Here is a 23,190-nt window from a genome sequence, read left to right on the forward strand (position 1 = left end):
CTGTTTGCCGATTTTCCGGCATCTTGTATTGCTGAAACCTTCAGCTTATGAAAATTCAGCAAAATTTTGCTGAAATCGACAACCAAATTTTGGAGCTTGTGTAGATATTAGCCATAGAAATACAAATAAAACTATTTTTACTAGGAAACTCAAAGCATGTAAGCCAGGAAAATGAGATCAAAATTTGATGTCATATTTGATAAACATAAACTTTGCTCGGGTTCCCGGTCGATCAGAGTGGATTATATCAACACCTGATCAAAAGTCAAATTCTGAAAGTTAGACTTTGTTTAGTTGTGCTTCATTTTAGAGTACCCTAGTAACAATTGAGGTTTTATGGTACTTTTAAAAACCTTCTTAAAACTTAGAGTGCACTTGTAGTGTGCTATAAAACTTAAATTGCTACTTGGGTATTATGCCTACTCCATTGTTTGAGAAAGTATTAGCATTCAATCAGGGATACCAGGTGCACATATTAATCTGTCGTTCAGCGGTTTTGAATATGCTGCACAGATTTTTTAAACTGCATAGATTGCCGCAGCCACCGGTGCGGAGACTAGCACAGGCATATCGGCAGCCACCTTGTCTAGCGGATCTTCAGCGGCTTGGCGCCGCTTTGGTTCCTTGGTCTCGGTTATACTGTTGCACCGCATTACGCCGGCTATGCGGTTAACTTTAAAGCAGTTCAGGTTAGGAATATAATTAGTCGGCGTTAAGTCAGACCGGACTAAGGGACAATATATTGATTCCGAGAAAAACGAGTTTAAAGTTTGAATCCAGCATACCACGGTGTTCCTAAAACCGTTATTAACTAAAAAAAAATGACCATAAATTTGGCATACGGCATTCGATAGATACAGTATCCAAGCATCTTCTCAGTGAATTTCAAAGTGATCCATCGAGGGATTCGAGAGATATGGCGATTTGAAGTTTTATGATACGTTTCATAAGGCTACCAGCAAACACCCACGGGTTTGGTCCAATCTCTATGAACAAAAAAATATTTGTCTACTTATTTAGTACATAGCATTCAAAAGCTATAGTAATCAAGTATATCCCCTGCAAGTTTGGAAATATTTCATTGACGGAATCGAAAGTTATAACAGTTTGGATGTGGTATGCGGTCATAGATGGGTTTTCTACCAGACTTCAAGCGTGAATCCATGTTTGTCCATTGACTATTTAGATCGTTTATACGTGTCGCGATTTTTAAAGGAAACCCTTACCATTTTATTACATAAATATAATGTACAAATGGTGTTATTAATATGGTGCACTGAAAAAATATGGAAATAGGGTTGTCTACCAAACGTTAAATATAACGTGTAATTTAAAAAAAATAGATGAAAGTTGGAATGTTTACTTCAAATATCTCAATGGTATGTTGACTGATTCTAATTATTTTTTTCATTATTGAACAGGTAGACGTTTCATCGTTAATTTTCATCAAGAAGAATATAAAATAGAGTTTGCTACTTCAAACAATAAACAACTTAATTATCCTCAACATATAGATATTTACTAAATAGTGATATAGTATTATCACTATTTAGTAAATATCTTTATATTCAAAACGACGACCTATCAATTTCTATACATTAGTTGAATGCAACGAACGCAAACTATAAATCATGGAAAAATAAAACCATAAATTCAATACATATATTCAAAAATATAAAGGTATTTGCTGATTCAGATCAATTTATGTTATGATACGGTTTTTGTTGGAAATTTTGTACAATCGTGATTCGCTGGTTGGGTTGACAGATGTTAAAACTGGGGGATGTTATTAGTAGGGGGATCAAAGGGGATGTTATTAGTACAAGTTCATCTGCTCATATCTCTAACTATTGTTAGTTTGATTGTCGAATTGAATTTAACATGAGAATTTGACATTCAGATGTCGACAATGGACCAACTAGCGCGGAGGTCCAACTAAAAAGCGGCTCCTGTTAAAAATTGAGCGACCAGCGAATCACGTCTGTGTTAGTTTTAACATTTCATATACCCATAATTTGTAGTAAACAGCAATTGCAATCAACTAGTATATAAAAATTGATAAATAATAAAATAAAATAAAATAATAAATAAAATAATCACTAAATAATTATAATACATATAGTTGAGACCAATTATATTGTCTATTTATTTATGTAGACAACTCTATTTTATATTCTTCTTGATGAAAATTAACGATGAAACGTCTACCTGTTCAATAATGAAAAAAGAATTAGAATCAGGCAACATACCATTGAGATATGGCCTTTTGAAGTAAACATTCCAACTTTCATCTATTTTTTTTTAATTTACACATTATATTTAACGTTTGGTAGACAACCCTATTTTCATATTTTTTCAGTGTACCATATAAATAACCCCCTTTTGTACATTATATTTATGTAATTAAATGGTCAGGTTTTCCTTTAAAAACCGCGACCCGTATAAACGACCTAAATAGTCAATGGGCAAACATGGATTCACGCTTGAAGTCTGGTAGAAAACCCATCTATGACCGCATACCACATCCAAACCGTTATAACTTTCGATTCCGTCAATGAAATATTTTCAAACTTGCAAGGGATATACTTGATTACTATATCTTTCGAATTCCATGTGCTAAATAAGTAGACAAATATTTTTTTGTTCATAGAGATTGAACCAAACCCGTGGGTGTTTGCTGGTAGCCTTATGAAACGTATCATAAAACTTCAAATCGCCATATATCTCGAATCCCTCGATGGATCATTTTGAAATTTACTGAGAAGATGCTTGGATACTGTATCTATCGAATGCCGTATGCCAAATTTATGGTAATTTTTTTAGTTAATAACGGTTTTAGGAACACCGTGTTACGTTATAATTGGAAATTAATTTTTGTCATAATTTCTGTTTATTGTTACATATTTCAAATCTGGCAAGAGTATAATGTACCTGAAGAAATTACTTATCCAGTGCTATCATTATCTCATTTTTTGATGTTTTGCGATTTGGTCCGGTCTGACTTAACACCGACCAAATAAAGAACAGCTTTTTTAACTACATTCAATTAGCAAGGGAGCAAGCAAAACAATGCAATCCTCTGACATATGAACTCGACATCAGTTGATTCAGTTTGTAACGAAACTTCTATTGATAAAAGTCAAGGCAAAGGGATACAGTATGTTTTATTTCATCGTTACTATTATGCGTAGGACATTGTGTAAATGTTTTGAAATAATTCATCTAAACATTCCAACTCGACAATATTTCAGTTTGAATTTCTACATATTATAGCTTCCCCCACCTCCTCACCCCTCACTACACCCTACTGCTCAACTACCTACGCTCATGAAATTGAGCTAAGACTTGAATAATTCATCCAAACATACCAATGTGGTAAATATAAAATATATTATGTTATTTTGGAATGCTATATGAAATATCATTGGTACACCCGCAGTGTTGGCAATAAATATTATTTTTGGCATTTATTTCGATGTATCGAACTTTGAACAGCTATAACTTGGTTTAGAGACAATCTAGCACCATACATCCTTCGGAAAAGTTGTTCAGCATGTCCTGGACTACACTTCTATCTATTTGTTGGCATACTACTGCAAGAAGAATTGTAATCTGTAGAATTAAAAATACAAAATAGTATGTTTTCCCATACTGATTTCCATACAAATTTCAAACGCAATGCGCTACGCCGGGTCAAAACCAATCGACCCCAAATTTTGCACAGTTATTTGGGACCCCATAAGGACCCAAAAAAGTGCTGTGCTGAAAAAACGATCATTTTGCCCCATCCTAGCAAGGAGTTCAAGGAAGAAAGTTTAGAAAAGCGTCGAAAGGTTCATATGAACAAACTCAGATTTTACCGGCGACTTAACCCTTTGTCTGCTACCGCAGGGGTCAGTATCTTTTGACATTAGAAATGCGAATCATCTGAGTCTGCGGCATTGAAAAATATACTACAATTTCCAGTCCCTTGCTAATTGAATGTCGTTAAAAAACATAAAAAAGGAAAATTGACTCACTCTTAATCGTTAATAAAACAGGAAAAAAATGTACCATGAAGGGGATCCATCCAGCAGCTTTGGGTGAAATCGGTCGACGCCGTGTTCAACCACAACTGTGACCATACGCCACAACAGTTGATGCAAACACAAAATGCCGATGAAATAAGGGACCATTCATAAATTACGTAACGCAAAAATTGCCCAAAATTGACTCCCCCCTCCCCCCATGTAACAAATTGTCACAAATTTCTTCATCCCCCCTCCCCTGTTACGTAACAAATTCCTAGAAAAAAATTTTTTTCTTCGGCGAAAACATGTTACGTAACGATCTAGCTAACTCCCCCTCCCCCCTATGTCACAACATGTCACAACTTGTTGAACCCCCCCCCCCCTAAAAGCGTTACGTAATTTATGAATGGTCCCTAAAACACTTCGGCAGGCAATTAGTGAGGGCAAAAACTAACTCATTCAATGAGTTACAACGTCGTAAAAAGCTTAGTGTGGAAGTTTACCGTGACTTAACTTTTTGTCGGTTCCGACAGCATGAAGTAACAAGTTGCTTTACGCTCGTCCGGACATGTCGGAGACTCAGGTGATTCGCATTTCTAATGCCAAAAGATCCTGACTCCTGCGGTAGCAGACAAAGGGTTAAGTCGTCGGTTAAGTCTAAGCTTGCTCATATGAACCTTTCTACGCTTTTCCAAACTTTCTTCCTTCAACTCCTTGCTCTCCTATTAGTACTATGGCTCTTAATATTGAAAAATTTATTTATTTATTTATTTGTTTTAAAATTTGTTTTAAAACAACATTGCAAAAACCATCTCAAAATTATTGTAGTAACGTATTAAAACTCCATACTATGTTGCGTTTCGGCTTCGCCTCTTCAGAAACCGACACTAACGTATTGTCGGAATAGATTAGCGCCGGCTTGACGCAAATCCCTTAAAACTAAAACACACTATGTGTTTCAATCAAACGACTGATCAAACGTGATGTCCCGTTCGAGCAGAAGTTCTGTTTATGCCGATGAGACACAAGTGAAGCCGAAACTTGTCTTGGCTTAGCAGGCCTATGCGAAAGCACTATGCTATATTTCACCCTAAGGAGGAAAATTTGGTAAAAACCAAAATTTCTCACTAGGGTGAAAATTTGTTGGTAAGAACCAGTCTTTGTACAGGAGGGCACAAATCCTTATTTCGTACTATGTTGCGTTTCGGCTTCGCCTCTTCAGAAACCGACACTAACGTATTGTCGGAATAGATTAGCGCCGGCTTGACGCAAATCCCTTAAAACTAAAACACACTATGTGTTTCAATCAAACGACTGATCAAACGTGATGTCCCGTTCGAGCAGAAGTTCTGTTTATGCCGATGAGACACAAGTGAAGCCGAAACTTGTCTTGGCTTAGCAGGCCTATGCGAAAGCACTATGCTATATTTCACCCTAAGGAGGAAAATTTGGTAAAAACCAAAATTTCTCACTAGGGTGAAAATTTGTTGGTAAGAACCAGTCTTTGTACAGGAGGGCACAAATCCTTATTTCATACTATGTTGCGTTTCGGCTTCGCCTCTTCAGAAACCGACACTAACGTATTGTCGGAATAGATTAGCGCCGGCTTGACGCAAATCCCTTAAAACTAAAACACACTATGTGTTTCAATCAAACGACTGATCAAACGTGATGTCCCGTTCGAGCAGAAGTTCTGTTTATGCCGATGAGACACAAGTGAAGCCGAAACTTGTCTTGGCTTAGCAGGCCTATGCGAAAGCACTATGCTATATTTCACCCTAAGGAGGAAAATTTGGTAAAAACCAAAATTTCTCACTAGGGTGAAAATTTGTTGGTAAGAACCAGTCTTTGTACAGGAGGGCACAAATCCTTATTTCATACTATGTTGCGTTTCGGCTTCGCCTCTTCAGAAACCGACACTAACGTATTGTCGGAATAGATTAGCGCCGGCTTGACGCAAATCCCTTAAAACTAAAACACACTATGTGTTTCAATCAAACGACTGATCAAACGTGATGTCCCGTTCGAGCAGAAGTTCTGTTTATGCCGATGAGACACAAGTGAAGCCGAAACTTGTCTTGGCTTAGCAGGCCTATGCGAAAGCACTATGCTATATTTCACCCTAAGGAGGAAAATTTGGTAAAAACCAAAATTTCTCACTAGGGTGAAAATTTGTTGGTAAGAACCAGTCTTTGTACAGGAGGGCACAAATCCTTATTTCATACTATGTTGCGTTTCGGCTTCGCCTCTTCAGAAACCGACACTAACGTATTGTCGGAATAGATTAGCGCCGGCTTGACGCAAATCCCTTAAAACTAAAACACACTATGTGTTTCAATCAAACGACTGATCAAACGTGATGTCCCGTTCGAGCAGAAGTTCTGTTTATGCCGATGAGACACAAGTGAAGCCGAAACTTGTCTTGGCTTAGCAGGCCTATGCGAAAGCACTATGCTATATTTCACCCTAAGGAGGAAAATTTGGTAAAAACCAAAATTTCTCACTAGGGTGAAAATTTGTTGGTAAGAACCAGTCTTTGTACAGGAGGGCACAAATCCTTATTTCATACTATGTTGCGTTTCGGCTTCGCCTCTTCAGAAACCGACACTAACGTATTGTCGGAATAGATTAGCGCCGGCTTGACGCAAATCCCTTAAAACTAAAACACACTATGTGTTTCAATCAAACGACTGATCAAACGTGATGTCCCGTTCGAGCAGAAGTTCTGTTTATGCCGATGAGACACAAGTGAAGCCGAAACTTGTCTTGGCTTAGCAGGCCTATGCGAAAGCACTATGCTATATTTCACCCTAAGGAGGAAAATTTGGTAAAAACCAAAATTTCTCACTAGGGTGAAAATTTGTTGGTAAGAACCAGTCTTTGTACAGGAGGGCACAAATCCTTATTTCATACTATGTTGCGTTTCGGCTTCGCCTCTTCAGAAACCGACACTAACGTATTATCGGAATAGATTAGCGCCGGCTTGGCGCTAATCTATTCCGACAATACGTTAGTGTCGGTTTCTGAAGAGGCGAAGCCGAAACGCAACATAGTATGAAATAAGGATTTGTGCCCTCCTGTACAAAGACTGGTTCTTACCAACAAATTTTCACCCTAGTGAGAAATTTTGGTTTTTACCAAATTTTCCTCCTTAGGGTGAAATATAGCATAGTGCTTTCGCATAGGCCTGCTAAGCCAAGACAAGTTTCGGCTTCACTTGTGTCTCATCGGCATAAACAGAACTTCTGCTCGAACGGGACATCACGTTTGATCAGTCGTTTGATTGAAACACATAGTGTGTTTTAGTTTTAAGGGATTTGCGTCAAGCCGGCGCTAATCTATTCCGATAATACGTTAGTGTCGGTTTCTGAAGAGGCGAAGCCGAAACGCAACATAGTATGAAATAAGGATTTGTGCCCTCCTGTACAAAGACTGGTTCTTACCAACAAATTTTCACCCTAGTGAGAAATTTTGGTTTTTACCAAATTTTCCTCCTTAGGGTGAAATATAGCATAGTGCTTTCGCATAGGCCTGCTAAGCCAAGACAAGTTTCGGCTTCACTTGTGTCTCATCGGCATAAACAGAACTTCTGCTCGAACGGGACATCACGTTTGATCAGTCGTTTGATTGAAACACATAGTGTGTTTTAGTTTTAAGGGATTTGCGTCAAGCCGGCGCTAATCTATTCCGACAATACGTTAGTGTCGGTTTCTGAAGAGGCGAAGCCGAAACGCAACATAGTATGAAATAAGGATTTGTGCCCTCCTGTACAAAGACTGGTTCTTACCAACAAATTTTCACCCTAGTGAGAAATTTTGGTTTTTACCAAATTTTCCTCCTTAGGGTGAAATATAGCATAGTGCTTTCGCATAGGCCTGCTAAGCCAAGACAAGTTTCGGCTTCACTTGTGTCTCATCGGCATAAACAGAACTTCTGCTCGAACGGGACATCACGTTTGATCAGTCGTTTGATTGAAACACATAGTGTGTTTTAGTTTTAAGGGATTTGCGTCAAGCCGGCGCTAATCTATTCCGACAATACGTTAGTGTCGGTTTCTGAAGAGGCGAAGCCGAAACGCAACATAGTATGAAATAAGGATTTGTGCCCTCCTGTACAAAGACTGGTTCTTACCAACAAATTTTCACCCTAGTGAGAAATTTTGGTTTTTACCAAATTTTCCTCCTTAGGGTGAAATATAGCATAGTGCTTTCGCATAGGCCTGCTAAGCCAAGACAAGTTTCGGCTTCACTTGTGTCTCATCGGCATAAACAGAACTTCTGCTCGAACGGGACATCACGTTTGATCAGTCGTTTGATTGAAACACATAGTGTGTTTTAGTTTTAAGGGATTTGCGTCAAGCCGGCGCTAATCTATTCCGACAATACGTTAGTGTCGGTTTCTGAAGAGGCGAAGCCGAAACGCTACATAGTATGAAATAAGGATTTGTGCCCTCCTGTACAAAGACTGGTTCTTACCAACAAATTTTCACCCTAGTGAGAAATTTTGGTTTTTACCAAATTTTCCTCCTTAGGGTGAAATATAGCATAGTATTAAAACTGTTGGACAATTTTCAGAAAATTTGAAAAAATGCTTTGCACCTTTAAGGGTTAAGAAATTAAAGCAATTGATGCGATGTAATCTACGAGGCTAGTATTTTCAAATGCTTTCGTGGCTTTTTCGGTTTGTTTCGTATTCTTTTTTGACGGGGCTTTCCAGTAATTTAAAAAAAAAACAGATTTTTTCAGATAATCTTTTAATTTTAAAATTGCCAATATGCATAGTTGGTTCTACGCCAAAAACAGCGCAGGTTTCAAAGTTGAGGAAGCACTACCCGAAGAGAGTATATTTCGAATAAGCTGCGTATGAAACGGATGGTGCATCATAGATATCCGACGGCAACAAAGCAGTTATCACTGATTTCCGATCTAGGTAAAACTACTTTTTGTCCACTTAAAACAAAATTGGTTAAAAGCACATTTGCGCGTGAAGAGCATAACTTATGGTATTTGCGTTTCGACTTCGCCCTTCCACTAAATTAGTGTCAGATTCTGATGCGGCGAAGAGAAAACGCCATCACGCCCCACAGTGGCTGGAGGCTGGCCAAAACCTCAAAAATTTATTTTTGAAATATTGATATTTTATATTTTTCCTAAATTTCTCATGTATTGAGTGATGTATATTCAAAATTTTATGATCATTGATTAAGAACACGATTTTTAACATCACTTTAAACAATTCAATTGCATGTTGCTCTTTTGATTTTGGTTCGATTTTAGCACAACTAGTTTTATTGTGTAGAGGAACGAAAGAACTCGGTTAGTGAATAAAATACATTTGGTAAATTTGCTTGGAACTATGACTTTTTAGTTTAAATATGTTTGAGGTGGGCAGATCAAAACCTCTACTTTTCGTATATCATGGTCTGGTTCTGCGCCTAGGTGCGCAAACAGGTTTAAGGAGATTTTGAAGCTTTGTTGCTGATATGGAGGCGCATGGTGTTTTGTGTAAAATAGTTAGACAATCTATAGTAAACCAACACGTTATACAATGGATTTAAAGTAGTGTTCTTCATTTTTTATGATATTGCTGTTCTCAAACTTCGAGGAAGTTAGAAGAGCGCGCAGTTGTTCTAAATCAGTGGCGGAACCCAGGGGAGGGTCCTGGGGGTTTGGACCCCCTCCGAAATTATTTTACTTGTTGAGAAATTTTAAATGAGTGTCAATTTTATATTAGTTTCAAACAAAAAATCATTCCAACCCAAAGTTGACCAACAAAACTGATATTCAATAAATAAGATTATTACGTATTGTACAATGATCATTTTAAAATCGAAATTTCAGACCCATCCCAAATTTTTTTTCTGGATCCGCTCCTGTTCTAAATATTAACTGCAATTGTTCTTGTCTGTTTTGTAAGTGGAGTAGTTTTTTTTTATTTCGATTATAGAGGTTTTAACCTTAAGGTCATTCGCCTCTTCGGGTTAGAAAAATCTCTTATGAAAAATTTCTAACCCTATGTGTGGGGTCGGAACTCGAACCCAGGTGCGCTGCGTACAAGGCAATCGATTTACCAACGCCCTCTCCTTGGTGTATTGTGTTTATAGTTTTCATTTTTTGTTACAGATATAGTGAGATTAGATTAAATTCAAAGTTATTGTGTAAAAATAAATAGTACCAATTAACAGTATGGTTAGTAAAACAGCGATAACGTGTTGTCCTAGTAGTTAAAATAAATTGTCTATTGTTAACAGTGTCACAAATGAAGAAGAACATTAAAATCACGGAACATATACAATAGAGTGACAGGAAAAAAATGACACCTATCGGCCCATGCCTGAGTCGATTCCTAGTCCCATCAGGAGTACTTGCTCCAAATTTGAAGCAAATCGGACAAGTCTAGCTACCGGACCAACGTGCCCGAAGTTTGTATGGGATTTTTCGACAATTTACATGGAGAAAACCCACTAACTCGCATTTTCGCCGCTAGGTGGCACTATATGCATCGTATTATCACTGTAAGTGAAAATAAGAAAGATAATTTAATTGCCTACAAATTTGTTGAAGACTGCTAGTCAATCCGGTTTTGGTAAAAGAAGTTATTAAACTTTTAACGAGGTGATGTCTGAGTCAGTTTTGCATGGGGCCTAGCAGTGCATGATTGTGGCTCAGTACTTGATTCGCACGAACAAAACATTTTTGTGAAATAATGGTTAGGTTTAGGTCAATAGTATGTTCGGAAGATTTATAGTAAGTAATACGAGTCATGTTTTGGTTAGAAAATTTTAGTGCCACATTTTACCGCATAGAGGGCGCCAACACTAACTTTTTAACGGAAAGAGATAGAGATTAGGTGTCTTCCACAAAGTTGTAGAGCAAGCATTTCTAAACCATTCTTCCGAACATCTCGACATTCTATCTCACTCCTATGAAAAGTTAGTATTGGCGCCCTCTATGCGGTTACAGGTGGAACTAAAATTTTCTAACCAAAACATAACTCGTATTATGTACTAGAATTCTTGTGAATACACTATTCAGCTAAATGTAACCACTATCTCACAAAAATGTATAGTTGGTGGTATGCAACTATGCGCTGCTAGACCCCATGCAAAACTGACTCAGACATCACTTCGTTAAAAGTTTAATAACTTCTTTTACCAAAGCCGGATTGACTAACAGTCTTCGACAAAGTTGTAGGCAATTAAATTATTTTTCTTATTTTCACCAACAGTGATAATACGATGCATATAGTGCCACCTAGCGGCGAAATGCGAGTTAGTGGGTTTTCTCCATGTAAATTGTCGAAAAATCCCATACAAACTTCGGGCACGTTGGTCCGGTAGCTAGACTTGTCCGATTTGCTTCAAATTTGGAGCAAGCACTCCTGGTGGGACTGGGAATCGACTCAGGGGTGGGCCGATTGAGTTTTCAAAAATTCGTTATTTTTCTGGGCACTCTAATATACAAGTTAACATCATGTAAAAAAGTAAAATCCTTAAACGGGTTAAAAGTTGGTGCGGGCTAGGGTTTCGAAACACGTTGAGTATATGCTAATTTGGGCTGGGCAGGTCTCCAGCGGGTCTTTTTTTCTCTAGCTTCGGACTATATCCGAAGGGTTTATTTGCAGGAAACAAGCTAAACTGAAAACCACAAAGCGAACCGGTTAGGAGAATCGAGAGTCCCCACGGAAGAACCCTAGATTCGACGCGCTGGGAAGTCCGCTGCCATTTTGGAAAGTCCGCCAGTGAGATAACGTTGCCATTGCTAGAGGCGCTAGGCCAGTACGAGGTTGACAGGTTTGTCGCCTTCAAGTTTCATGACTGTTTTCCTGCCACCAGCGAACCCAGATCAACCGAAATTTGCATAGGCTGTTCGAAGCGCATATTTTTTTCGACCATTTATTGCACCACGGCATTCACGGTACCACTTTGGAACATATTAAAATATTACTTTACCTTTCAGTTGCAACCTTGGTTGCAGCAGCGATTGATGGTCTAGTTTCTTAAGCATAACTCTGCATGTACTCGTTGTAGGAAATCGCCCAACATTTGCACGTCCTGGCAGTGAACAGGTGTTAGATATAACTCTCTGCTCTGACGGTATTACGCATGAGTTGGCAAACTGACTCATACCCAACAAGCTCGAACTGACGTTATCTGATCATAATTACATCGTCCTTCATCATTTAAACATCCTGCTAGATATAGTCAAATAAGGTAATCCCAAATCTACAAATTGGGACCTCTACGTCGACTAAGTTTTACAGGTATTTTTCAACGATTGAATTGCAAGTAATTTAGATGAGGATATGGATAAAACAAACTCACTTATAGTAGCAACATACCAACATGCTTGTTCGCTTCAAGTTTTGCAAGCTTCCGAAGCTACCCCTTATCAAAATGCCGAACTTGTTAAATTCAGAAAGTAGAAGAGCTTGGAATCGCAGACGCAGGTACGTGTCGGAGGCATTTAAGTTGGCTCGCAAAGCTCCCAGAAGTGCCATGCGATCCTCTGAGCGAAATGGTTGGAAAAGCCTTTGTACAAACGTCTCAAGTCTCAACGGGGATAGTAGATTAAATAAGTTCGATTAAAACTGCTAAGGGGTAACTACTCGCCTGATGAAGATGAAGAATTAAGCTGTCTTTCTAAACCAAGCTTTCCTGCACTGAAAACCATTCGATGAAGAAAATAACAAAACAAATTCTTGTTTTCCTAATTAGTTGATTTCAACAGAAAAATGAAAAAACGTAACTAAATTTTCTCTTAATTTTGCGAGATTCTCAAATAATAGTAATTGAAAATTATCATTGATTTTGATACAAGACGCACATCATGCGAAATGACAGCAAAGTAGCCAAGATGCACACCTTACTGAAATACATCAAGGTAGCGATAGCAAAGTTCTATGTTCATACACGCTGGGCATAACGGTTATACAGGTAGGAAATTGTCTCTGCTTGGAAAGCTTGTTTTAGCCCGGACGCAACTACCTGAACCACTACACAAAAAACAGAAATTCAACTGACCTAATTTTGGTTTTACCTAGTTTTTCTTTAAAAACATTTCAATAAAGGAATTTCTTCAAGTGAATGAATTTTCATACCAAGTTCGTTGCTAACCCATCTAAACATGGTATGAAAATTGTGTCTTTGCTGAAAAGGTAGTGTAACAGCATATGCAATTGTGTCTGGACTAAAACAAGCGTTACAAGCTGAGACAAGCTTTTCAAGCTTTAGCTCTGGTAGGTTTTTTAAGTTTTGTGTTAGGCTGAAACGTTCGTGTCTAGACTGAAACTGACAGCATCAAACCAACAGCGTTGGATTATTGTTTTCAACGAAAACTTAGTTCGCCCAAATATGAACTAGACGAAACCAAAAACTCAACTATTTTTTTATTTGAAATTGTGATGAATCGGTTTTCCGTGTGGTCGTACGGAGCCATCACCGATGTTTGCCACTGAATTTTTTTAGCTAGTCCTGATTCTTGGATATTTGCTCGTAGAATTATGACAACCGAATCGATAAAACGGGCGATTCAAAGTTTTGTTCCATATAAGCCTCCAGGAACATGGAAGCGTTCGAGTTCTTCTGCAAAAGACTAAGCATATTTATTTCATGAATTTGTTGATTTTCTCGGTGAAAATCGAGAAAAATCAACAAATCCATGAAATAAATATATTGCGGCGACCATAAAATCTTATACTTTGAGCATATTTTTGAAAATGTTCTTACTTGTAGTTTAACAACAGAATACATTCGCCGGAATACCAGACAACTTTATAAAATACGCGTCACTAGAGTTTAAAATTGAGAGCTGGTTGAAAACAAAAAACGTGTTTAATCCACCTAACAGTGTGATGAGACATTTCTTATAACTCTTATCACTCTCTTCGGATGTTGAGAACATTTAGAACTTGATGCTTCGCGATGTTTTTGAATACACATACTAGATGGGATAGTGGCAGGACTCAGAAAATCGCTCAAATCAGCATAGGACAACATCAGTGCTAGAAATCTCAAACCAAATCAATGGGAAAGCGAAAAAATGGCCCATAAAATAGACATACCATCGAATTATTGTTAATGCTCTGTTAATAAAATATCTAAATTGTGGTGGGAAAACTGAATTTTCCTAAAGGGGTTATATATTGTACTGAGCCAAAAAAATCGAATTTTTTTGTTGCATCTATTTGAAGTTTATACTTTACTCAAATTTCCAACGCGACTGAGAACTAAGAAATCAACGCTTTTTCTTGAAAAGGGCGATACTAGCAGTGATACCATTCACAGAAAATCAACAGTGAATATTTCCAGGCTTGGTTTGATTTCCTATCTAATAACTATTGTGTTTTTTTACATCCTAGATTGCATGATTCAGTGATCGAAACCCAAAATTTCTTAAAGTATTAGAAATTATTAAATTAAAATTTGTTTTTGCTATTGAAATTGACAAAATGATAGTATCGCCCCTTTGGCGATTGTTTACTTTTTCGGTCTCACCTATCAGCATTGATGTATCGCGGGCGAAACTTTAAATAAACAAACAAAAATACAGTTTCGCCCGTTGTATTTTTTCCTGTAGTTTAAGAAAGCAATATCGTAGAATCCAAATTTTTAGGTTAATTTGTTGCGTTTCAAAGCCCTCATTCGCATGTATGAAAAAAAAACCCTATGTTTACATTTGTAAGTATCGCCCTTTTCACAAAAAAGCGTTGAAATGAAATCGCAGCTCCTGATATCACGCTATCTTTGAAGTGCATGCGTGCATAGTTTCAAATTTTACTTCGACATCGACTTTTTCTAAAGGTGACTTCCCAGTAGTATCCTTGATTTGAATTATTATCGCTAATCCTAATGCCAAAGAACAAATAAAACCTCACGAAAACGAACCGTTTGGGAAAATCATCATCATTACTGGAATTTTCATTTTCACAAAACTTTTCGATAACCTTCCGTCACTTGCGTTAATGCGCTGGGTGCACAGTGCTCTGAAAATCTAGCGAAATCGTTTTAGGGCACCAGCGGGTCTGTAAAGAATACTAAAAATTAATTTCTATTCCATAATTTTCAGTTCAGCAATTCGAGAGATCGTGCTCACCGCAAGCCATGAAAAATAGACTACGTTGTGAAGCGATGGTCACTATTTATTAAAAAATCACGGTTAAATAAAAATAAAACTATTAAAAAATTTCAAATAGTTTATAATTTTCACAAACTTATTAGGAAAAAATGTTTAATAAGCTTTCGTAATATTGTGTAGGAAAAAAGCTGAAAATTTCAGTATTTTCTCTATCTGCAACATATAAACCCTTAAGTATACCAATTAATTGGTATACGAATTGGAATAGGTTCGCCAAATTTTGGAAGAAGTCTATAAAATAACCCCTTGAAAACTACCTAAAAATTGTTGTAGTTCGATGCAATAAAAAAATCTCCAAAAATGAAATGTACCTATTAATGTGAAACACAGCGAATAATACATACAATAAAGACCCATTTTTATCAGTCTCATGGTGTATTTTAGGCTGACAAAAGGGGGACATTGACTAAATCGGGCAATTTTTTTCTTTTTAATAAACTGAAGCTGTTAAAATATTCTTCCTGTCCCTTGATGTAGTCTGATAACTATTTCTGATTATGATGAACTTTTTATTTTCGCATATTTCGCATATCTTCATGATAAGGAAAACATGCTCAAGAAAGGATTTACTCGAATCCAGTCTTGTTCGTCTGCTAAAGCCCATCAAACATATGTTCATATTTGGCTGATAAAATCGGGGTTTCAATGTGTTATAATAGATATTCAGCATTCGAAGAAGTTTCTTGTGAACGAGTGTACAACGACTTTGTTTCTACTTACTTGAAGTCAGCGGCGTAGCCAGAAATTCGGTTTGGTGGGGGTTTGGTGAAAATCGATCATACTGTCCAAACGGCATAATTCCGAAACCGTAATTTTTGAAGCTTTAAAATCATGCAGAATTAATTTTTCAGAAAATAGTAACAGAGTTCGTGTCTTTGGCGAATTTGATGAGACTTTATTGTAGTCATGAATATTAACCTGAGAAAAATCACCATACATACTTCTTGGACGATATACCGTCAAAATTATTTTATCAAATGATGCGCTGTTTAACGTTTGTAAAACTCATCGAAGATACTAAACCTCCGAAATTGGCGGTTTCAAAATGATGCTATCTTGATCTTAAATTACTGTTTTTGAACATTTTACCTATACATATAATTGGTCATACAACAAAAATCAAATGCTCATCAAAATCGATCAGAACCTGCTAGAATCGAATGGAAATCGTCATTTTTCATAAATTTCTCTCTACATTCGAAAAGTGTTATCCTCGTTATTAATCATATTACGTTTTCGTCTCAACTCGACGCATTCCCAAAATAAAAACCTGTTTTAATCCACCTAGTGGTGCAATTGTGCTTTTCGCATTTGTCCAGACTACGATTCCATGGCTAGTTATGTTCAATAAAATGGTGGAAATGAATATTACATGTTCAGTACGATTTGCACATACATACAATGGATCGACAGCCACGATCTTGAGATACTATGTGATACTGAAACATCGCTTGAAACCAGCGGCGATTCATGGAGAAAGATCCGGGAGGTCCGGGTCCTGACGAAAATTTTCAACTTGTTAAGAAATTTTAAACTAGTTTTAATTTTAAAGTAGCAACCCCTCACTGCATACTCCCTCCGGGCCGGTATAATTGACGATTTTTGGAGTGATTGCATAACCTTTCTATATGAGAAATGCAAAAATGTACCAAAGTCCAAAGAAGTCAATTTTCGTCAAACATCTCAATGTTTCATGCATTTTAAAGTCATTTGGCATCAAAAATACAAATTTGATTTTGAAAATTTTTCATTTCAGTTTATATCGCAATTTGCTGTGTGATTGCACTCTTCAACTCGTAACTCCGGAACCGGAAGTCCAATCAATAAAATATGCAATAGCAGCCGATAGGAAGGTTGTACCTTTCATTTGAGACTAACTTTGTGCAAATCGGTTCAGCCATCTCTGAGAAACAGAGGTCACATTGTTTTCCACATACACACATACACACACATACTTACACACACAGACATTTTCCGATCTCGACGAACTCAGTCGATTGGCATATGACACACGGCTCTCCGGGTCGGGATTAGATTGACGAATTTTAGAGTGAATGAGAAAGGCAAAAACATTTTTAGCAAATGTTGAAAGTTATGCATTTTTTTTGGTGAGCTCTATGTTTCATAGACATTAAATCAATTTTAGCTTCGCTTCCTATTAAATAAAGACCCTTATTACAGTACATTTCTCGCGTGTTTTTTGTAAACGGCCAATAAGCATACTGTCAAAATTCACTTTGAGAGAAAATTCCGGACAAACCGTAACTCGCCGAGAATGGAGGTTAACATTTTATGAAAGAGAAAAGTTTTCTCTGTCGTCTACTGCTATGACTTATAATCTGCGATTAATGGTTTGTCCGGAATTTCCCTTCAAAGTGAATTTTGACAGTATGCTTATTGGCCGTTTACAAAAAACACACGTGATTTCTACACAAACGAGCTCAATTTGAAAATAAATCTGAGGATTATGATTGATTACAGAACCCTGGAATTTTCTATTGGAATGTTTTCAGGCAGGAATTTGATATTGATGCTATTAGACAACTGTGAAATCAAGACCAATAGATCAATTACATATCAGGACCCCATTCCGACAATTCATCAAAAGTCCTCATGATGTTTACAACAACAGGTTATCAATGTACGGATCAGATAATTGTTATTGTAATATTGAATTAAATCAGTCTGCATCAATAAATTTTCAACTTCAATCCAATATTTTTTTGGGTGCGGGGGGGAGGGGGTTGTATGGTGTTAAACCCCAAAACCTTCTCTTGGCTACGCCGTTGCTTGGAGTTATTTATTTCGCTTCTCATTTTCCGATATGTTTCAGATCGATCCGATGGTTATAAGTTAGAAAAATTGCAGTCAGAAGGTTCGCACAATTGAACATTTTTGTACTGATAAGTTATCAAGTTCCTTCCAGACAACTTGGAAGTGTTCTGTGATTATTTCTAGCTGTTGTAGATAGTAAAATGAAATGCAAAATTCGTTTTATCGAAATAATGTTTAGCTTATTTCAATGGATTATTACTATATTGAACAATAAATAGGCGACAAAGAGTAATCAACAAACAACAAGCCATAACTTTTAAAGTATTCAAAATAGATATTTGAAGTCTTCAGTAAAGTTATTCGCAAAAGTAAGAGCTACAAATTTGCTGAAGACATCATTTCGATATAATCACTTCCAAGAAAATTTGTGAAAATATCTCACTCATAGGGGGATTAATCAGCAAAAGCACAATACCAAAAGAAAGGGCATATTGCCTCTATTAAATTCTCCGAAGATACTACTGACCTAAAATAAGCCGTTTTGGCGTTAATAATAGATTACATGTTTTTGGTCATACTTCTGGCAATGGGAAATGATAAAAATCTTTCGTCCGCATTTAATGTTAAATATCTCTTTTGATAATAGTCCGATTCCAACAATCTATAGCTTGTTCGAAAGGTATTCGTTAAAGCTGTCTAAAAACATATAAATTGTTAATCTTTGTTGTCAATTTCGGCAGATAATTTTAAAAAACTGCAAAAAACGCCATTTTTACGCATTCAAACATTCATATCTTGGAAACTAAACATCAGAATCAAAAACAAATTAATAGCGTTCATACTGTTTTTTAGTTCTTTCATTTAAAATTGGTTTGGATAAGATCGGTTCAGCCATTGCTGAGAAACACGAATGAGAATTTGTCCGTTACATACACACACACACACAGACACACACACACACACACAGACATTGTCCCAAATCGTCGAGCTGAGTCGATTGGTATATAAGACTCGGCCCTCCGGGCCTCGGAAAAAATCTTGAAAGTTTGAGCGAATTCTATACATTTCTTTTATAAGAAATGTAAAAAAACGAAATTATTGGCGCCGATTCGTTGATGAGTTAACGATGATTTTTTTTACAAATGAGCTTTCGGACACGGTCCCGCAAAATAAACCAATGAGAGCATGAAATATTCACCACTTGTAATGCTGTGTTGTATTCGAAAGTTGATTGAAAAGTTATCCTATTCCGCTGCAGTATTCAGAATCTGTTACCAGAAAGAAAATAAACCGTGCAGCTATAACATTTCGTTGACCTCTTAACCATAAATGATTATATACACATTCAATGTCAACGAAGTTCAATTATTCTCTGTTCTCCATGAGTATGCACTCTCTGTAAAAGTGTTTAAATGAATTAATAATGATGGACTGCTGCAAATAATCCTCACCGACATTTTTGAAATATATTCAAATACTCAATTTTCTACCAATGCAAACACAAAACAAAAATGAGCCGCAATTTATTTAGGCTCACATGGCAGCGTGTCGCGTCGGCTTGCAGTAATATCATTTACGATGACGATGAATCTTTCCTAGAACAGCATGACATGTGTGGATTGATTTATTTTTATACACAAACTCTGCTGCACCCGATCGTCAGCAGCAAACAGTCACACGTAAATAATACACTTGCACGCGTAGCACCATTAGCAATATTTCCGGTGATTTGATTCATCAGATACGCAAATAAATTAATTGGAATATGATGGATGCTAACCCCGTCGCTGCCGACTGACCGTAAACCATAGGTCGTGTTTAATGGGACTTCTGTTTTTTCGTTTGGTGTATTTTTTTCGAATCTCAAACATGACAAACTGGTCGTAAATAGTCGTCAAAAAATAAACCGACAGACTACATGTTCCTTCCGGTCGCCTGGATTGTTGAGAGTGATTGCTAAATTTTCTCGGAAGTTTCAAAAATAATGTCAACATCTGAGCACTAAGGATTGTGCGAGCATGAAGCTGGGAAATTAGACAAAATGTATTTTTAAAGTTTATGGGGGCATATAATTTCTAGAATACACGAAGAATTATGGATGCTTATGGTTTGGGTAACTTTATCGAAACGATGGACTTAAAGGATGTAATAATAATGAATTCTGTGCATTATTTCCAGTTATTTAATTCAATCGACCAATATAAATTAAACGGAACTCTGAGTTCGCCAGTCTCCAACGCCTACTTCCTACCTCCATTCTCAGCTTGGGGAGTGTCATGCTTGATTGGAACAGATTCCGAAAGATCGATCAAAACACGCTATCTTTGGCTCTCGTGTTGCCCCGTTCATCAGACAAGATAAACACAGACAAGGTTGGAGATATGAAAAAAAACTAAAGTAGGTAAGTAAACAACGGTAGAGTAGGACCTCCCACGCAGCACCGGAAGCACGGATTTTCCTGTCGCTCAAACCGACAGAAAGGTTTCAGCGTTGCTCCTTTAACACGCTCGGTTGACGATACTGGGAATTTGACGTACATATTTGGATTATTTATGTAGCACGGTAATTGATGAACAAACACGTATGCCAAGGTACCGTAGCGTGTTGAGAGACTTATCTTCGCAAGGTGTCGTCTTAGTCTGTCACACTTTTGTCCATTAGTATAGGATATGTGGACACATTGCTAGTTTAGTTCGTTCAGCTTTATCTCTAATGCCAGATGTTCTTCCTTCTCAATATTGTCCGTATATTTAGGAACCACAGTCTCCATTCATTCGGTATTACCTCGTGAAAGGATGTGCTTGAGCCCTCCGCAAGGGATTTTTTTTCCGTTCCGGCACCTTCCACAGCAAACACTTATTGATTTATGTTACTAAGAACTTTTCGATGGTGTCTTTCGCTATTGAGAACCATTGAAATGCGTAAAATATTTCTGTGTGACAAAGATAAATTTAAATTGAAAAGTCGTAAACAAGATGGCAATCGACATTTTAGATTTTAGAGGTCGAGATGTTTTTTGCGAGAAGGTGCATGATCTACCTACCCCCTGGGATGCTTCCGTAATGCCTGATTCATAATTGCCCAGTATTTTTCGATGGGCCTTAGTTCCGGTGCGTTGAGGGGTTCATGTCCTTGGGTACGAAAGTGACCCCATTGGCTTCGTACCACTCCAACATTTGAATAGTGGCAGGAAGCAAGATACCGCCAGAACATCGTAAGGCCCTCGTGTTGCTTCAACAGAGGAAGCAGACGTTTCTGTACACTCCTTATGGTAGACTTCCCCATTTACAGTCCCGGTAGCCACGAACGGCGCACTCCGTTTGTCACATGAGCAGATCGCTTGCCGAATCATGTATTTTTGGTTAACTTTGAAAGTTACTGTCTCCTTGCTTCCTCTAGCCCTGGAAGATGCTGGATGTCCGCCTTGAGTCTCATAATCCATGATGAGACAATGATGCTTCGGCAGCATCTGGATGTACAAAGTTTCCAGACCCGTGACTTTCCCATCGCATTTGCAATTCGTAACGATTGCACCCGTGATTCTACACTTTGTACGTATGCAGTCCCTCCCGGTCATTGGCTCTCTCCCCCCTATAACGTAACAAATCCCATGAATTTTTTTTCTTCAGTAAAAGCATGTTACGTAACGTTCTAGCTGACTCCCCCTCCCTCATATGTAACAATATGTCACAATTTCTCGGACCCCCTCCCCCCTAAAAGCGTTACGTAATTTATGAATGGTCCCTTACTTAAAAAGTGTTTTGCTTAGGTAAGTCCGAATAGCTTCGTGTTTCCGCATGTTAATTATTTCAGTTTATGCATTGCTTGAATTTTGATCGTTTTGTTTATTTATTCATTTTGAATATTTGAATAATTTGATATATGTGATCAATTCATTTTAATCATATATTTCATTCACTAATAATTTTATTTATTTGGATAATAGAAATTCATTTTATTATAATTACATATTTTATTCGTTTATTCTTTGGATGCATTCTGATCAGTTTATTCATTTTATGCATTCTATTCAGATCATTCATTTAACTTATTTTATTCACTGTGTTCATATTGCGTATTTTATTCGTTTTTTAGGTCCTAATTTTTTTTCGGTTTCGTCATTTTAATAAACATATTAATTTTTTTTTTCAATTATTAATTTTATTCCTACCTCGTCGCTGTTGTGCTATCTTATCACAAACGCCATTTTGGGGTAAACTGAGTTAGATATGCCACATTACTTGTCAAAAAAATCTCTATGAAGTGGCATTTTCGGAATTTTGACATTTTGCTTGATTACTGAGATACAGTAATGTTTCGATTATATCACTATGCGTTTATATCAATACTCGTTTATATCACCCTCGATTATATCACGGTTTTATCTCGATTATATCACGCTTTTTGGAAAACAGATAAGGCACACTACGTTTTGATCCAATTAAGCCATATGTTGTGTCCTGGCACTTTTAGCATTTTTTTACAATTGATTTGCTTATTTTCATGTAGGGTAATGAGCCTATTATTAGGTTTCGGACTATTTCGTTAAGGGTTTATATATGATGAGGTCGGTCAAAAAGTCGAACTATTTTATTCTTTTATCTTGAAGTATAGATTCTTAAGAACGTATCTGAAATGTTTATAGAGGTCTAAATAGTAGAAGCAAAGTTATAGCGCTGTTCATCTTGTTCCTTTAAGTGAATGGAGGGCGTGGCGTGAATAATCTCGAAATCATGTTTTACCAAGACGTTGTTGCAAAGACTAGGATTGTCGAAATATCTTTCGGTCGATTTCAATTTTAGTTTTAAATTCTTCGTAACTTATTTGCCGTGTCCTTAAGGGACTGTCTGGTGTAGCAGGTAAACAAGTCGACTTTTTTTTCAAATTGTTAGTTATCCGCAGGATAATCTAACAAAATAATGAGAAAAACAAAATACGCAAGATATGGTAGGTATGCCGAGATATGCATTGTTCCTCGTGAATCGATGTGAATACTTTTCTTTTGAAAGGACAACATCAACAATTGGAGATGGGACTATTTCTATGGATGTTGAAACAACCAGAAGTGAATCGTAGTCTCTTCGAATACACTGATTTTAACAGTCAAGATATTTGTCCAAAACCTTAACGTGCCAGATTCCTTCAAGTTTAGTATTGGGTGGTTCAACGATTTTATGAAACGGTACGGGATACGTAAAGTAAAGCTGTGTGCGGAAAAGTTATCCACTGATGCCATACCGTTTTACCCAATGCGTTGAACAAAGATGGCA

General features: G+C 37.1%; 1 protein-coding gene across 1 annotated transcript in view; it reads right to left on the reverse strand.

The window, feature by feature from the left end:
* The window catches only part of LOC131684726 (FMRFamide receptor), a 371,455-nt gene that overhangs the window by 195,769 nt on the left and 152,496 nt on the right, over positions 1–23,190 (reverse strand). The window lies entirely within an intron of this gene.

This window comes from Topomyia yanbarensis, chromosome 2, assembly GCF_030247195.1.
Source record: "Topomyia yanbarensis strain Yona2022 chromosome 2, ASM3024719v1, whole genome shotgun sequence".
Taxonomy (NCBI): Eukaryota; Metazoa; Arthropoda; class Insecta; order Diptera; family Culicidae; genus Topomyia; species Topomyia yanbarensis.